This window comes from Coffea eugenioides, chromosome 4 (genome assembly GCF_003713205.1).
Source record: "Coffea eugenioides isolate CCC68of chromosome 4, Ceug_1.0, whole genome shotgun sequence".
Classification (NCBI taxonomy): Eukaryota; Viridiplantae; Streptophyta; class Magnoliopsida; order Gentianales; family Rubiaceae; genus Coffea; species Coffea eugenioides.
Window position 1 is genome coordinate 20,823,033 of NC_040038.1, and position 16,465 is coordinate 20,839,497.

A 16,465-nucleotide genomic window follows, 5' to 3' on the forward strand; every position below is an offset into this window, starting at 1 on the left:
CACGCTCTTGGTGCTCCTTACGATTCGCATGGTTTCCTTCAGGAGCATGATCTTTCTGGGTGAGCAGTTGAGCAATGAGAGCATCTTGGTCCTTAACGTGTTTCATCATGGTTTCCATCATCTTGGACATGTTCGAAACCTGCTCTTCGAGACTTAAAGTATTTGTCATCATGGCAGGCATTGCAGCAGAAGAAGCAGCAGAATCTTCAATAGAAAATCTTGAATGAAGAGTTTCATGTGAAGAGGCTGATCCAGTGCTTGATGAATCATCGTCATGCTTATAAAATTTGGGTTCGGACCCAAATTCGAGCATGGCAAGAGCCTTCTCAATCGAGGTGAAAACGTCTTGGACCCCCATCGTGGAGGAATAGCTCATTTGTGATGTTGACCCGAAGACGGGAGTTGGCGCCGAGGGTTCCATGCTACTTTGGGTGGAGGCTCTCGTCATACTCCTTGTCACGGGGCCAATAACGCGGGTATTGGTGGCAACGTGTGCAGCTCCCTGAACAGGCTTAGCATCAGTAGCCTTGGAACGTGCAATCACGATTTTGTTGCTCTTTGGTGCCATTGGTGATAGATGTAGTTGAATATTCGAGGAGAAGAGATGGAAGGCAGAGAGGTCCCACTGGGCGTGCCAAAAATTTGTACGCGATAAAAATTTCAAGTCTGCAAAACGACAAGAAAAGAAATACACGACAAATATGTACTATATAAACTTAGAAAAATATGTAGGTACAATCTCTGGAAGTTTCTCGAACTTATGGAGAGTTTCCTTCGATTCTTCTCCTCGAACACCAATCCAAGGGCTTCGCAGCTTGTTCTTGGATCAACCACCGACTCCTTCAAATCTTGATATGGAAGATTTGAAGGATTTGAAAATACTTGAAGGCTCAAGCCTTGATATGCGGAAGACTTGAGGAGCTTTGAGACCCAGACCTTCGTAGCTTGAAGCTTCAATACTTGAGTGTGTGAGATGCTTCTTGATATCTCTGTGTCCCCTTAACTTGGTTGAGAGATCTCTATTTATAGTTGTAGCAAGAGGTGGAGGTTGTACACCACTCCACTTGCCTAGCAAGACGTACAGTCATATTAGGACTGTGCCAGTTAAATATTATCTCTTCATTAATAAAGAGATAAGTAATTTCTCGATTGGCTAGACTTGTGGGGACACGTGACGTGGCGCCATTTTACTGGCCAGGCCATTGCAGTATATAAGAGATATACTTGGATTAAACATTTCTAAATATTATCCCTTTAATAAGAAATAAATACTTAGATATTTATCCAATAGATATGTGATATGATATGATTTGGTTGGTGAAGATACCCCTGCGATTTGAATTGGTTTGGAACACCACAACTTGACACGTGGAGGAATATAATTGGCTATTTAATAACCAAACTTTCCAAGTGTACATGCCATATGGCAATATCCGATTGGATAAAAATATTTTATAGACCAATGGTAATTTAATTAAAATTCCATTGTCTACAGAAGCAAGGGAATTAGCGGTCAGACCATTGGAATTCAGGAATCTCGCCACAAAGCTCAACCAAGTGATTGCAATATCCTAGAGGTATTATTTTCTTTTTTTCCAGTTTTGTTTTTCACATTAAATTCATATTTAGTTGCTTATTTTCTCCTGCTTTTGCTACTTTGCATTGTAGTTGTGGTATTGCTGAAATTTGGGAAATGGCATGAACCAGATGAAGGAAAAGGAAATGTTTCTTGTGAATGCATGTTTATTGTTTGAAAAAATACCAAAAAGAATTTTAGGGGCTGTTTTGCTTTATTTTGTCCATTTTATGTTGTTTTCTTGTCAAAATAAAATCATATTTGTATTGTAGGAGATGTAAGAGTGTTGTGGTATAATTTTTATGAGTTTTGGTGAAGGATATGTTGTTTTGAAAAATCAAAACTGGACTGATTTCTTGTCATTTTGGCCACTTTCGAGTCCTTTTTTGTTAAAACTAAGCCCAAAAATGGAATCTACGCGAAAAATCGAGTGGGGGAGTAGATTTTGGTAATTTTTTCACGACCGGAGATGTCGCCGGCGACCGGCGGCGGCGGCGGCCCGGTGGCGGAGGCAACCATGGCCGCCAGCAGGGAGAAGCTTCAGCTTCTCGGTGGAAGAAGAAAAAAAAAAGAAGAAGAAAAGAAAGGAAAGAAAAGAAGAAAAAAAAGTGATTTGGGCTAATGTTTTATTTTGGTTGGGCCAGGAGCTAGTTTTAGTTGGGTTTTGACCTGGGTTTTGGTTAATTTTTTTTGGGTTTTACGAATGGGCTTGGGAGTTGAAGCCCATGCATTTCAGTTGGGTTTATTTGATAAAATCAATGGGCTAGCCCGTCTCTTGTTCTCGAGGTTTTTTCCGGTGAGCTCGGGAGTCCTGGCCCAAAGAAATGAGAAAAATGGTCCAGTGGCCTGATTTGTTAAGGAATAAGAAAACGTTTTGCATATCAGCTCCTGTACTTTCAAGTATTTTCACTATGGCTCAGAACATTTTAATTTTCTTTCATGTAGGTTCTTAAATTAATTTCACTTTGGTCCTTGAATTTTATCTTTTATTTACTTTTGACCTCTGTACTTTGGAAAAATATAATTTTTGTCCCCAAAAGTTTCTCAATTTTTGCAATTTAGTCCCTAGTGAATTTTGACTCTCTTTATTATGATTGCTTCTCTTCTTTAATAGCTAATTATGCTACTTTTGAGTATGTTTAACTTGTAATTTTTAGATATTCTTAAATTTATTTACGTTTGACATGTTAAGGTGAATTTGGTACTTTTATTATTATTATTTTTCAATTAAATTGGTGCCATGATTCTTTTGTTCACTGTGAGTATAAATAGGACAATTTGACTCCATTTAGTCACCACTTCAAACGGGAGGTACTCCTATTTTTATTATTTCAATGTCAATTACGTGCTCTTATGTGCTCCTATGTGTTCCTATGTGTTTATATATATTTTTATATGTTTTATTTATTGCATTTAAATGTTCATTTAAATTTTCTTATATTATATTTGTTAAGTTAATTTTTATAATTATTCGAGAGGCATTTAAATACCTCAAAAATGTAATAGATAGGATAACTAATTTTATTTTATCATATCTTTCCCATTTTAGATTGTAGTTAGATTCCCCGATGTAATAGATAGGTTGCGTGTTTATGTGGCTTATGTGTTATGTGTTTTATCCGCTTTTCTTAGGATTTTAGCATCTAGATATTATGTTTACGTGTTATGTGCTACGTGCTCTTATGTGTTTATTTGTTTTAATTTATGCTTTATTTGTTTCACTATGAATTGTTAATGCATGACGTCACCACACTAGTCCAACGCTAGTTGTGGCTTCTCCCTCCGCTTACTTGCTAGTCCAACGCTAGTAAGGATTTTTAGAAATGGGCTAGTCCAATGCTAGATCCATAGATCGTTCATGCATTAGTTTCATTTTTTGTGTGATATTCATTACATTTTCATGCATATTTTATTTTTAGGATTTTTTTCCATTTGCATGATATTCCCTATTATCTATTATCCCCCTATCCTCCATGTGTTAATCACGTCATTTAGAATTGCATCTCATTTAAGTTAGTTCATATGCTTGTTCATGTTTGGAGAATTATTCTTTAAATATGGGAAATGGGGTGATTATAACTTTTTAGTTTAAATACTCCATTAATCCCTACATAAGAAAATCATGTCACGAATTTTTGTCCCCCGTACCCGTTATGCTTGCATTCATTTTTCTTTGCTCACTTATACCTTATGTATATAATTTAATTTTCTTTTCTTTTAATTTCATCATTTGCATACTCGTGACACCTTCAAGGAATTATTTTGGCCTTCGCAATAAATGTGATTGGTTCAATTAAACCCTTGAATGAACATTTTGTCCCTTTCGATATTTTATAAATTTAGATTTGCATTCATGTAGAAAACATTCAAATATGATAAAGTTAAGGGTTAGATTAGAAAAAATTTTGACTAAACCTCGCAACTAGCTTAGACTAGGTTGAAATGGTGCCTTAGGTTTGAGTCAATTAAACCTTTGCCTTCCCTTTCTTCAACCGTGACTCCCGAACTTATTTTCTCTTGTTTTCAAAGACCTGGAGTTGTCAAAAAGGGTTTTGATTTATTTTTTTTTTGTCAAAAATATTTTTTGGGTGACTTGGTACACCAAAACTCCATACCAAGTGGCGACTCCTATTTTTTCTTAAAAACCCTTTTAGACTAAATTTTGGGACCCAAATTGTCGCATTCTTTTTAAGTCCCATTCTAGGTCCTTTTTCATTTATTATTAATAAATCATATCTTTCTTTATAAACACTTTCTTTTCCATCGCGAAAAATGGGGGGAGACAGATGTTTTAGCATTGGCCGTCGGCAGTAGGGATGGAGTAATGAGGGAGAAAAGAGAAGAGGAAAGAAAAGGGAAAAGAAAGAAAGAAAAAGAAAAGAAAAGTAAAAACATAAAAGTTTTACATCTTAAAATTTTTTGTACAAATTCTAAAATAAGTTACACTAAAATTTTAGGCAAACACCTAAAAAACTCTTCTATCAAATGAGACCCTAATCTCGACCCATAATTATTTAGTCATTTACTAATAATTTGAGTTAAGATGACCATTATATATTTTATTTTTCAAAACTTATAAATTTATCTTCCTAACCCTAACTCTCATTTATATTTTCGACTTCCTACTTTTGCCACCACTAATATCATATATTCTACTGCTCTATTTTTTGTCATTTTCTCAAATTTTTTTTTGTAATGAACCTATTCTTCTTCATTTCCTCTCCTTTTTCTCCATGAACCAGAACCTTCAAGACCCCTCAAATCTTCATTTTAACCAATTTATCTTGCTAGAAATCACCATACAAACTTCTTAAACATCATTTAGTACCATTTCCATCAATCAAAAACAACCAAAAACACCTAAAGTTTAGGACTAAGTGTCATTAAACAAGGATTTTCAAATCTGAAAATCATTCATTTGGGGCCTAATTTGGATGTAATTTTTGATAACTTTCACATCATTTGCATCATATAACATCACTCAACAGGTAATTTCTTCAACTTAACTCGGCATTTTACATTTCACCATTTGCATTCTTCTTAAGTTTCTTGACAAATTTTCAAATGGTGAATATGTGATTTTTTTGTTGATATTTATGAGTTTCATTATGCTTATTTAGCATTTCAAAGCATATTTACGTGGTCAAATTTGGAATGTGATGATTTATGAAGTATTTTAATTTTTAGCATATTCCTATATTTTGATACTTGTAGTGATTGGATTTGGAATGTTAATAAGCATTGTTGGATGATTCAAATAGAGAAAATGTGACTTGTTCACGATGATTAAATAGGTACGTTCATTATATAGTGACATTTTGAAAATTTTGAATTTTGGTGATTGAAAAATGGCTAATTTTAACTATCTTTAAAGGTTTATGACATTGATGTTTGGAAGTTGTAATGAACTGCATTATTGCCTATTCTTCATATTGATCATGATCGTATGATGAATTTTGAATATTGTGAAGAAGTTTACAATTTTTTGTAGAATCTAGGAGTTTAATTAAACATGTGCATGAGGTGTGCTTCTTGGTTTTATTTTACTCTTGAATTGATTTCATTGGGATATCATGGCCTTGTTAAAATGCGTAGATGAGATTTATTTCTGACACTTGATGTTCTAGCCATTTTGAGTGACAAAGTGTAAATACATAAAAGATTTAGAAAGTGAAGTGTTGCATTGTACTTTAAAGAGTTTCTTGTTATTTTTATGTTGGTACAAATATTAGACAAGGTGCTGGAGTTATAGATCGCCATTTCTACTTATTGATGCCTTAACCACCTTTACTTACTTGAACCCTTGTAGTTTAAATTCCATTTTTACTTTTACTCATGAAGATTTTTTTCCGAAACGTTAAGATAATTTCATTCAAAGTAAGAACTTTACAATCGCGAGCAAAGGCTCGATGATCTGTACATTTATTGTTCAAAGACACTGAGAAATGGTCTATTCCCCATCCAAAAGAATCCCTAATGCATAGGAGCTAATTTGTTCACTAATATCATTTATATCTTCATTAACTAAACAAAATGAGCACATTCGAAACAATTTCTTTAAGTTTAAAATATCCTTAATTAGCATTGCTATTCTACTATCTAATGATCTCTAATGTGTTAACTGGCTCATTATTTCCTTGCTCTAAATTTGGAGCTTAACCCTACTCCACTGGTGTTCCATTGCTTTGCACAAAGACTAGTTTGACTGCCAGAACTTCATCTATAGTCTTGTTTCTTGAGTTTCTCTCCTTTAACCCCCAGTTGGCAATACTTGTATTTGGAAGCATCTTGACTGTTACTCCAACTCCAAGTAATGCTTGCATTTGCTGACTTCTTGTTGCCACTCTCAGGACCATTGTTCCAAGATCTTATTGTCCATGGCAATGCTTTTCCTGGTCTGATGTTGTTTCTGTTGTGCTCTGCCTAACTTTATAAGCTCTATTTCCTCTTGTTTCAACCATTCTCTATGAGCTTTCTAAACAATCCTACATGGTTTAATGCTAGCCTGGTTCTCAAATTCTTTCTTATTCCTATTCTTCCAAACTTGCCACAAAATATTAGCAGTCAATCCAATATGTTTCCTTCCGTCTGGTCTTTTCCTTGCTTCTATGATTCTACTCCACCATCTTTTGAATCTTCTTGTTGGTCTTTAGCACCATCCCACTGAATTGGAGCATCTTTCCATATCTCTTTAGTATGTGGGCACCTCAATAGTATATGTTCCATTGTTTCCTATTCCTCGCCAAAAGTTTTACACACCGGATCCCCCAGTCCTGTCTTCCTATATATTGCTTGCCTTGCTAACAATGTACTTTTTATACACTTCCATAAAAAAAAACCTTGATTTTATGTTTGATGTTGAGCTTCCATAGGGTGTGCCACATCTGCCTGCTTTGTTTCATTCCTTCATCAAACCTTGGACCTATTGTATCTTTTATTTCCTTGTTTGATCTTGATCCATTCTCCATCAGTAGTCTGTATCCTGAACTAACTGTGTAGGATTCTCCTGCATTGAATTGCCAATAGTTATTAACTTCTCTACCTAACAAACTCATAAGAATGCTTAGAATCTTTTCTGCATCACTCTGGTTGAATATTTTGAAAATGATGTTCCTGTTCCATCTTTTGTGAATGATAAGCTCATGCACCATCTCCAAATTATAGTTTTTAGGTCTGGGGAAAGCTGATTTACTAGAAGGCGAGCCTAGGATCCATCTATGTTTCCATATGTTTGTACTTCTTCTATTGCTAATTCTTTTGAGGAACCCTTTTTCAAATAGACCTCTGGCCTCTAGTAAACCTTTCTAGATCCAAGATGCATTCCTATGAGTTTTGTTGCTGAAGATAGATTCCTTGGGATAATATTTTGATCTCAACACTTTGTGTAACAGCCCCACCTTCCCCTAAGGCGAACCAAAGGGGTTAGCGGACTGCCTGCCCAGCTCTCGCTAGGACTGCGGATCAGTTCACGTCGATCTAATACGTTCCAGAACATACCCACGCGCGTAAACAAGTCAAAAGCACAAAATAAAAAAAATGAAAATCGAAGCCGATGATGAACAGTACCGGCCATGTCCGAATCCGGATACTAGGCCGAGAGTAGCCAAATTTTTTTCTTTTGCCGTTTGAAATACGAGTTAATCCAAAATCCAACCAAATGTCAACCAAACATATATACATTGAAATATAACATTTACAAACCAAAAGCCAAAGCGGCATATCAAAACGATTCATCATGGATATACATGTTCGGTTTGCCAATCAAAAGAAATTGAACCCAATACACATTAGGGTTTCATTCAAAGAGCTATTCAAAAGACATTTACAGGAGCTCAACTTGACAACCAACTAACACAACCTTTTCCAAAAGTGGTCATTTCCTATAAGGAAAACAAATGGAACGGAATGAGGTTAAGCCCAGTGAGTTACTACCACATAAGCAACAAAGAGCATATAGCATAACCTTTCATTTCAAGTACACAATTAAAGAATAAAACAAGTCGGCAAAAGGATACGGACGGCTCTCAAGAGCCCATTTCCACGCTTACATTCTTGATCCAATCTCATTGACTCTCCGTCAACGTTTATGAGTACCAACCGTAGAACCCACTTCACTCCCATCCCTTCCACCAAACATACCCCAACCGGGCCCGCACTCCAATCAGTAGCTTTTGGTAATACTCGAGTTTACCGGAATCAAGAGTCTCATTACTACAAGATTCCCCAGTACAGTCCCCGTGGCATGTCAATTTTCACGACCAAGCCCTCGCCGGCTCGATTCAATTGACTACCAACGGGGTTGAGCTCAGTAGTACAGTAAGGCCGTTGGATACTCGTCCAAACGACACCAAATCAGTTTTTCATGAAGTGAATTCAATATCTCATATAGCAAGTGCAGTATATCAGTGAAGCGGTAAACAGTCATTAACGGTATCACAAGGGGTGAGGGCGGTCAAGTACACCCTCACCTCAATCAATTCCAATAGCCAAATAAGCCTTCAAGGCATCAAAATCACATATAGCAAAGCCACATTGTAACATTCAAGTGAGTAGTATACTCACAACTCAAGTAGGTGATATTTCATGCACCGTCGTTAAAAGGTCGTCGTGAACCCTCGTCACGTCCTAAAACACGTAAACAAATACAATGAGACTCGATAACGAGTCATAAAGCCATGCCAATCACAACCCCAATAGGGTTTCATAAACATAGACAAGTAGCATAGGTAACCAGAAATTTCAGTAATGTAACTAACTTGACCTTGACAAACAGTTTTCGTCCTCATTTTACGGTAATGGCACAAATTACGCTACGCTTATCGGATGAGGGTACAAGACCCACCATCTCGAAGCTAAAAGACAGGGTTACAACAATGTAGAAGGCCACTCAGTCCAAATCCTAGCACAACTAGGTCAAATATGCAAAATACCAAACCAGAACCTTAATTGCAGGTTTACAAATTACACTATGCTGTAATTAGTCCAACTCAGTCTGTACAAGTCCAAATTCATTGATTCCAAAGGCATATGGTAGCTAAGACATCAAGCTACATTTCATCAGAAGACCTCAACAACCAAATCTAAAGCAATTCCAGTCAAAACAGCCAATTACAGGCGCAGTTCGGCCATCCTGAAGAACCCAGAACAGCAACAGTAAAATCGACTTTTCTCACTCTACATTACTCCAAATGACCTGAAATTTTACAGGCACCTCAAACACATCAATACCTACAACTTTCATGTTTTAAGCCAAGGCCAATTCGGCCTCTAACCATGAGATACAAAACCGGACAGAATTGGGGATATAAAACCCTAACTTTCTCAAATTCCTTCCAAACCCAAAATTGCTTGCAATTATCTATCATATACACCTACTAGAGTCATGAAATATCAATTCCCATCATCAAGGATAGCCACAACATCATGATCACATTAAACCAGAAAATACACCATTAAATTGAAAACTTCATCATTTCATCCAAAAGCAAGAAATAAATCACAAATGTCATCACTTTAGCTTCCACTAAGCACAACTCAAGCTTCATTAAGTGTAGGAGGAAGTTCAAACACCACTTACCTAGAACACAAGAGAGGGAGAGTTGTAGGACACCTTAGCTTCCTTGAACACTTCCACAAAATCACTTACTAGCACCAAATGGAGGGATTTTATGGAGTAGAAACAAATGTAAGCAATTGGTTTGGATGATTTGCACTAGATGGAAGCTTGAAAATTGGAGAAGTTTTCTTTCTTTTCCTAGAGAGAGAGCTGGCCAAGAAGTTGAAGACAAGAATGAATTTTGTGTGATTTTTGAGATATTTAAGCAATTGGTCAAAAAAGTCAAGAAAATGAATAGTTGTCCTACAAGTGCCACCACTCACCAAGTGACACTTGTCACTACATTTAAAGCATTTCTATCCTTTAAGTCTCTCTCACATCAATCACATCTCATCCTCTACTTATCTCTTAATACCCGATAAATTTCACTCAGTATCCGAAACTCAACCTAATTGGCCGAATTTTTTCGAACTTTTCGCTCTAGTGGGTCCCACGTCCATTATATATCCGTAATTTTTCAAAAACTCTCCAATGCTTGAAAAATCATCTAAAAACTATAATTACTCATAAAATTCACCAAGAAAATTTTCCTAAGCCAGAAAATGCAGAAAACATGCCATGAAAGGGGAAAAACCCTAGAAAAATATTAGGAAAATTTACGGGTTCTCACACTTTGCTAACTAGAAGGTTTGGTTTGGTGATTAACCTCCAAATCTGTTTACCTAGTAAGGCTTTATTAAACACTTCTAGGTCCTTAAAACCCAGGCCACGTTCCTTTCTCTCTAAAGACATTTTCCTCAGAGAAATCTAATACATCTTATTATTGCCATTTGTGTCTTCCCACAAGTAGTTTGCCATGAGTGAGATGAGTTCTTTGCAGAGTTTCCCTAGAAGTTTAAAACAAGACATCACACAAGTAGGCATTACCATAAAGACTGCTTTCAACATTACCTCTTTCCCTGCTGTACTGAGAAGCTTGTTTTTCCAATCTTCTAGCTTTCTTTTGATGTTTCCTCTTATGAAGCCAAATATCTAGTCCTTAGTCCTTGAAACCACCATTGGGAGGCCTAAGTACCTCCTTTGTTTAACTTCTGCCATTCCTCCCAAAGAGTTGAAAACATTTTGCTTCTGCTCATTGGTCATGTTCTTGCTAAAAAGAACTAAGGATTTGTCTAAGCTGATCAGTTGTCCGAGGCCAATTCATAGGTTTTGAGGATCCTCACAAGTTTAGAAGCCTGTTGCATGTTAGCTTTGCAAAAAATGAGAGAATAGTTAGCAAAGAAAAGATGAGTGATATTTGGTCCTTGCCTGCTGATTTTCATCCCATTTATCTTTCTACTTTCTGCTGATTTCCTTAGCAAACTAGAGAATCCTTCTAAACAAATTAAGAAAAAAATAAGGTGAGAAAGGATCACCCTATCTTATTCCCCTACCGGGTTTCACAAAGCCTTTAACCTTCCCATTGCAGTTGAAAGAGTAAGTGACAGTCTTTGTACAACTTGTGATCCAGTTGATCCATTTTTTATAGAATCCCATTTTCTGCATCATTGCATCCAAGAAATGCCATTCCACCCATTCATAGGCTTTGTCCATGTCTAACTTGATAGCCATATACCTCTCTTTACCTTGCCTTTTGTTTTTGAGGTAGTGTAGATATTCATGAGCTATGATCACATTGGCTAGAATTTGCCTATCATGGATGAAAGCTGATTGAATTTTACTTATACACTTATCCAAGACAGGTTTCAGTCTATTAGCCAAGATTTTTTAAATTGTTTTGTACAAGACATTGCACAGACTGATGGGTCTATAGTTTTCAAACTAGTAGGATTCATAGCTTTGGGGATAAAGGAGATGACAGTATGATTAATAGACTTAAGTATGAAACCAGAGTTGAAGAAAGATTGAACTGGTTTGAGTACATCACCCTTGATAATGTTCTAGAATCTCTGGAAGAACAAAGGAGTCATTCCATCCTAAACTGGAACTTTATAAGGATGCATGGAAAAAATGGCAGACTTAATTTCATCCTCCTCTATTGGTTTAGTCAGATTAACATTCATTTCCTGAGTAATAGAATAGGGAATACTCTCTAGTATCTCTGACATATCACCCCTCCCTCCACTGGTAAATAGCATTCCATATAAGTTAGAATTTCTAAGATTAGTTCCTCCTCGTTTTTTGTCCAAGAACCATTCTCTCTTTGCAGATTCCTTATCCTATTTCTAGTTCTTCTCCCTTTAACGTAGGCATAGAAGTAATTTGTATTCTTATCTCCTTCTCTAAGCCAATTAAGTCTGGCTTTTTGACTCCAGAAAGCTTCTTCTTCTTTGTAAGCCTCCTTCAGCTAATCTTTGAGTTCAGCAACTCTCTCCTTCTTATTTTTAGTGTCTGAATTTCTTATTCTATCCAGTTCCTACTGTATCTTAGAGATTCTTCCTCTAGAGTTTGCTTGGAAAGTGTTCTTCCATTACAGCAGTCCAACTCTGTAGTTTTTAACTTTCCTAGTGACTTTGAACATTCTTGACCCTTGCTCCTCCTTTGCCCAAGCTTTTTCCACAACCTCCTAAATCCCTTCCCTCTAAAACCTCCTCTTATCAAAATAAAATCTTTTTTCCCTTTTTTCCTTGTCAGGACCTGTGTCTAGCACTAATAGACTGTGGTCAGGTATTCATTTGCTGACATCTTGCTCTTTCAAAAGTTTGGAACCTTTCATAATCACACAAACATCTATCCAATCTTTGTCTCATCTACTCCTCATTGTCCCAGTAATTGCTCCATGTCCAAGGGTGCCCCTTAAAGCATATATCTATCAAGTTATTCTGGGATATGAAATCCTTAAACTCCTTGAATCTCCTTTCCTCTCTAAAAGCTCCACCCCATTTTATTTCATTGGACACAATATCATTGAAGTCTCCAGAAATCATAAATCTTGCACCCCATAACCTTTTCTTTTTATTCAAAACTTTCCACTATTTCTTTCTGATTTGAGCATCAGAGCTTGCATATACACCAACAAACCACCAATCACCTAAAATTTTACTATCCTCTATTCCAGCTTCTGTGGTAAAAACTGTGTGATTCACCTCCATAATTCTAGTTTCCTCATTCCATATCAAGGTCCCTATTCATCGATTCTACTATTATACTATTATCAGATCTAAGACCTTTTATCACTTTATCCATATACTACTTTCTATTTTTTGTCTCACACAAAAATATTAGATTTGGAGAGAAGAGGTTGTTCACCTCCCTTAGATGGGGAATTGTTAAGGGGCTCCCCACTCCTTGACAATTCCACACCACTATCCTCATATCTCTTGGGGGTCCCCAATAGGGAAGGACCCCATCTCCTCTCTGTTTAATTCAGCTGGATCATCCATTTTTGTTGGTTTAGCCTTTTTCCAATTTAGATCCTGATACTCTAGTTCCTCCATTTCTTCATCTCTGAGCTGCACCTTCCTTTCACCATTGCCCAACTGATTCATTTCCTGACCATTCATCTCTCTCTCTCAATGGTCTTGTAGTCTTAATAGGAGACTTCAATCTTTTGTTCAATCTTTTTGTCTATCTTTTGATAGCCTCCTGCAACCTCTCATTATTTTGAGGTCTTTCCTAGTTCATATCCTTTTCTTCTGCTGCCTCACTTCTTATATCTTCCCGGTCCCTCAAACTTACTGCTATGCCCGTATCTTCTTCCATATCTATCACTTCTACTAGTGTATTTTTCATTTCTACAGTTGGATTTTAGACCTCTAGTTGTACTGGCTGCTTCTCAACATAATGTTGGTGGCATTCTTTTTGCAGTTGATCCTTTCCTCTGATCTCAAGCCTTTGTGGTGAATCTTTGAACACATTTTCAATTCTCATCTCCTTCAGATCTCTTGTTAGATCCTAGTAGATATTCCTTTCTCTTTCTGGGGTTACAATGGCTTCCAGATGACTCCTCCCCAAATGATTTTCAGGTCTCTCCTTCCCAATTAATTCTCTATTCTGGAACCTCCAATAAAGGTCTACCATTTGACATATCAGGCCTTGTTGATTTCTTTTGTGGCAAGTTTTTACTACTTCTTGCTCTCAACCAAGGGCCATACTATTTATCAGAGAAGCCCCCTTATGTAGTTCTCTGATTTGTACGTCTTTTTACTATGGCCTACAATTCCACAGTTATAGCAAAAATCTGGACACCTTTCTATACTTGAAGGCTACCCATTTTGTTGATCCTACCAACTTCACTACTGTACCTCTAAGTAAAGGTTTTAACAGATCTGTTAGGACCAGGATCTTCAAATGTTTACCTTCTTTACCTGTAGATTGAGGAATTATAACATCCGTCACTTGTTTAAACACTCATCCTATCTTCCTTCCAACCTCTTTTGTTATCCAATGCACAGGTAGGTTCCACACCTACACCCACAATGAGCTATCACAAAGGCTTCATTTTTCTCTTCAATCCCCTCTGCCTATCTATTCGGACCAGCATTTGATTGTCCATCATCCATGGTCTTTCTGCTACTATTCTTTTCTTATCATCATTATTAGGAATACTGATTTGAAACATGTTAGGGTCGATCTCCATTATTGTCATATTTTTTGTAAACCCATGCAATAGTAACAAAGTTCTTAACACCAGTAAAATTAGCTATTTCTCCCACATTATTTTCCCAATTAGACTATCCTTGCATTCTCTCACATCGCATTCTAGATCCTTCAAGTCCAAAGTTGCTCCTAAGATCCCATTCCCAGTTAGGGAGAATTTTTGCATCAACTCAGCCAGATCTCTCTCCATTGATATCGTAAGAGATACTTGGGGTTATTCTTCACTCCAAGACTAGAAAGCTAATGTCAATCCTACTAAAACTATGGCCAAAGCTACATCTACTAAAAAGGAAGGAATAAAATATAAAACACAAGAGGGGTCAAAGACTAGACATTAACTACCCCAAATTTGAAGGCAAGGAAAAGGAGTAAGGCATCAAAATTATGCCTGGTTTTAGCATACCAGAAGGCATTGCATTGCGAATTCTTGTACTTCGGCTTCTTAGACACCTTTAATGTTTCCTTGTTAAATTGATGATTGTTGCATTAACTATTTTGACTGGTTTAGACAAGATCAGTTATGTCTTAGGCTTGAATTTTTGTGTGGAAAATGTGTGGAGTTAGTGTTGTTTGAAAATTTTTGAGCTATTATTGAAACTCTCATCAAGGAGAATTAAGGCTCTTAGCCCAAAAGAGAGCAACCCCTACTAGAGAGAGGAAGAGCGAGACGTTAATTCCTATTTTTTTCTCATGAAAATTAGTATTTATAAAATTGCGGACAATGGATCATGAACTTCATGGGGTGACAACTTAATCACTATAAAAGGGGAGTATTACTTTCTTATTCTTGCTTTCCTTTTTCTACATTGAGAACAATGCGTGTTTTAAGTGTAAGGAGGATATTTTGAAATTATATGCATTATTTGTGATTGAATGTTGATTGGAAATATTGGACTTGAGCTTTGAAATATTATCGTGCTTTTAAATATGCGAAAATTGGATTTGTTGGCATAGAGTTTCATCTAGTTACAGGGGAAATTTTGTCAAGATATTTTCAAAAACTTGTCCAAATTTTCAAAATTGCCCCAGGATTTTTTAATAATTTTCAATTTCATCCTAAGGGCAATATGTTACACACTATCAGTTTCTCAAATTTATTTTACTTTTCGAAATAATTTTATGTGCCTTTGATAATGCATTTCTCATTTAACTTTGAAATAGTTATTATGTGATTAGGATTTTTATATTATTAGTGAAATATATCTTGTAAAACAGAGGAAATTATCCCAAAAATTTTGCAATCTAATAAAATTTCTTCTCTTTGCTTGATTTTACAATTTAGGTGATAAATATGCAATGTGTTTGGATTGAAGATTATTTCACTTTATTTACACCTTATTTACACACACTGATTTGATTGCATCATCAACACATTTTTCAATCACCTTTTTATCTCACATACATCATATCAAAAAAAGTGTTACAGTAAAAATATTTCAAATAATTTACAATCCAAACAGTCTCATGATCAATACTTACAATACTTTTCCAATGATTATTTTTATATGAATTTGTTCAATAGCGAGTGTCTATTTTTTCATCTAAAAATTTTGACTTTTGTGAGAACCCCGAAAATTATATTTATTTTATCATATTTCTATGAGCACATTTTCTTTACTCTACTTTATCACCTTAAGTTCCTAGATATTTTTATAAGTGAGTCAAGTTTTAACTCATTTTCTTGATATGAGTTAGTACATGTCAAGTGTAAGAACCCTCACTTAAAAATATAAATTCTCCTAAATCACTTGCATTTTCATAAGACTAAATCACTTATGACATTTCCTTGCATTGCATTTCATTACCTTTTACTTGAATTGTAACATTTCCTTGACTCGGTATTATTTTATTTCACTATATATACTATGACAAAATATCCTTTTTATTGTGGTTGAGACTTTAAGTGATAGTTTAAGGGTGTTAAATAGTCATTGGAACAATTGGAGGGTAGAAACTTCATTAGTTAAAGTTTAGAGAGAGAATGGCCAAGATTGAGACAAGTGGCCAAACCCTAACCATTCAACTTTTGACCAAAGGAATTAGAGGAAATTTAAACCATTCTTGGCTCCATTTTCTCCTCTTATGGCAGGCCACTTTGAAGCTTCCAAGGGAAGAGAGAAACTCCATTTTCTTGCTTATAAACCCTAGTTTGATCCTTGAGCAAAAATCGAAAGTGAAGGACTTGAGTTAGGTGAGTGAACAACCTTCAACTCTAGTGTGTGATTCAAACTTGG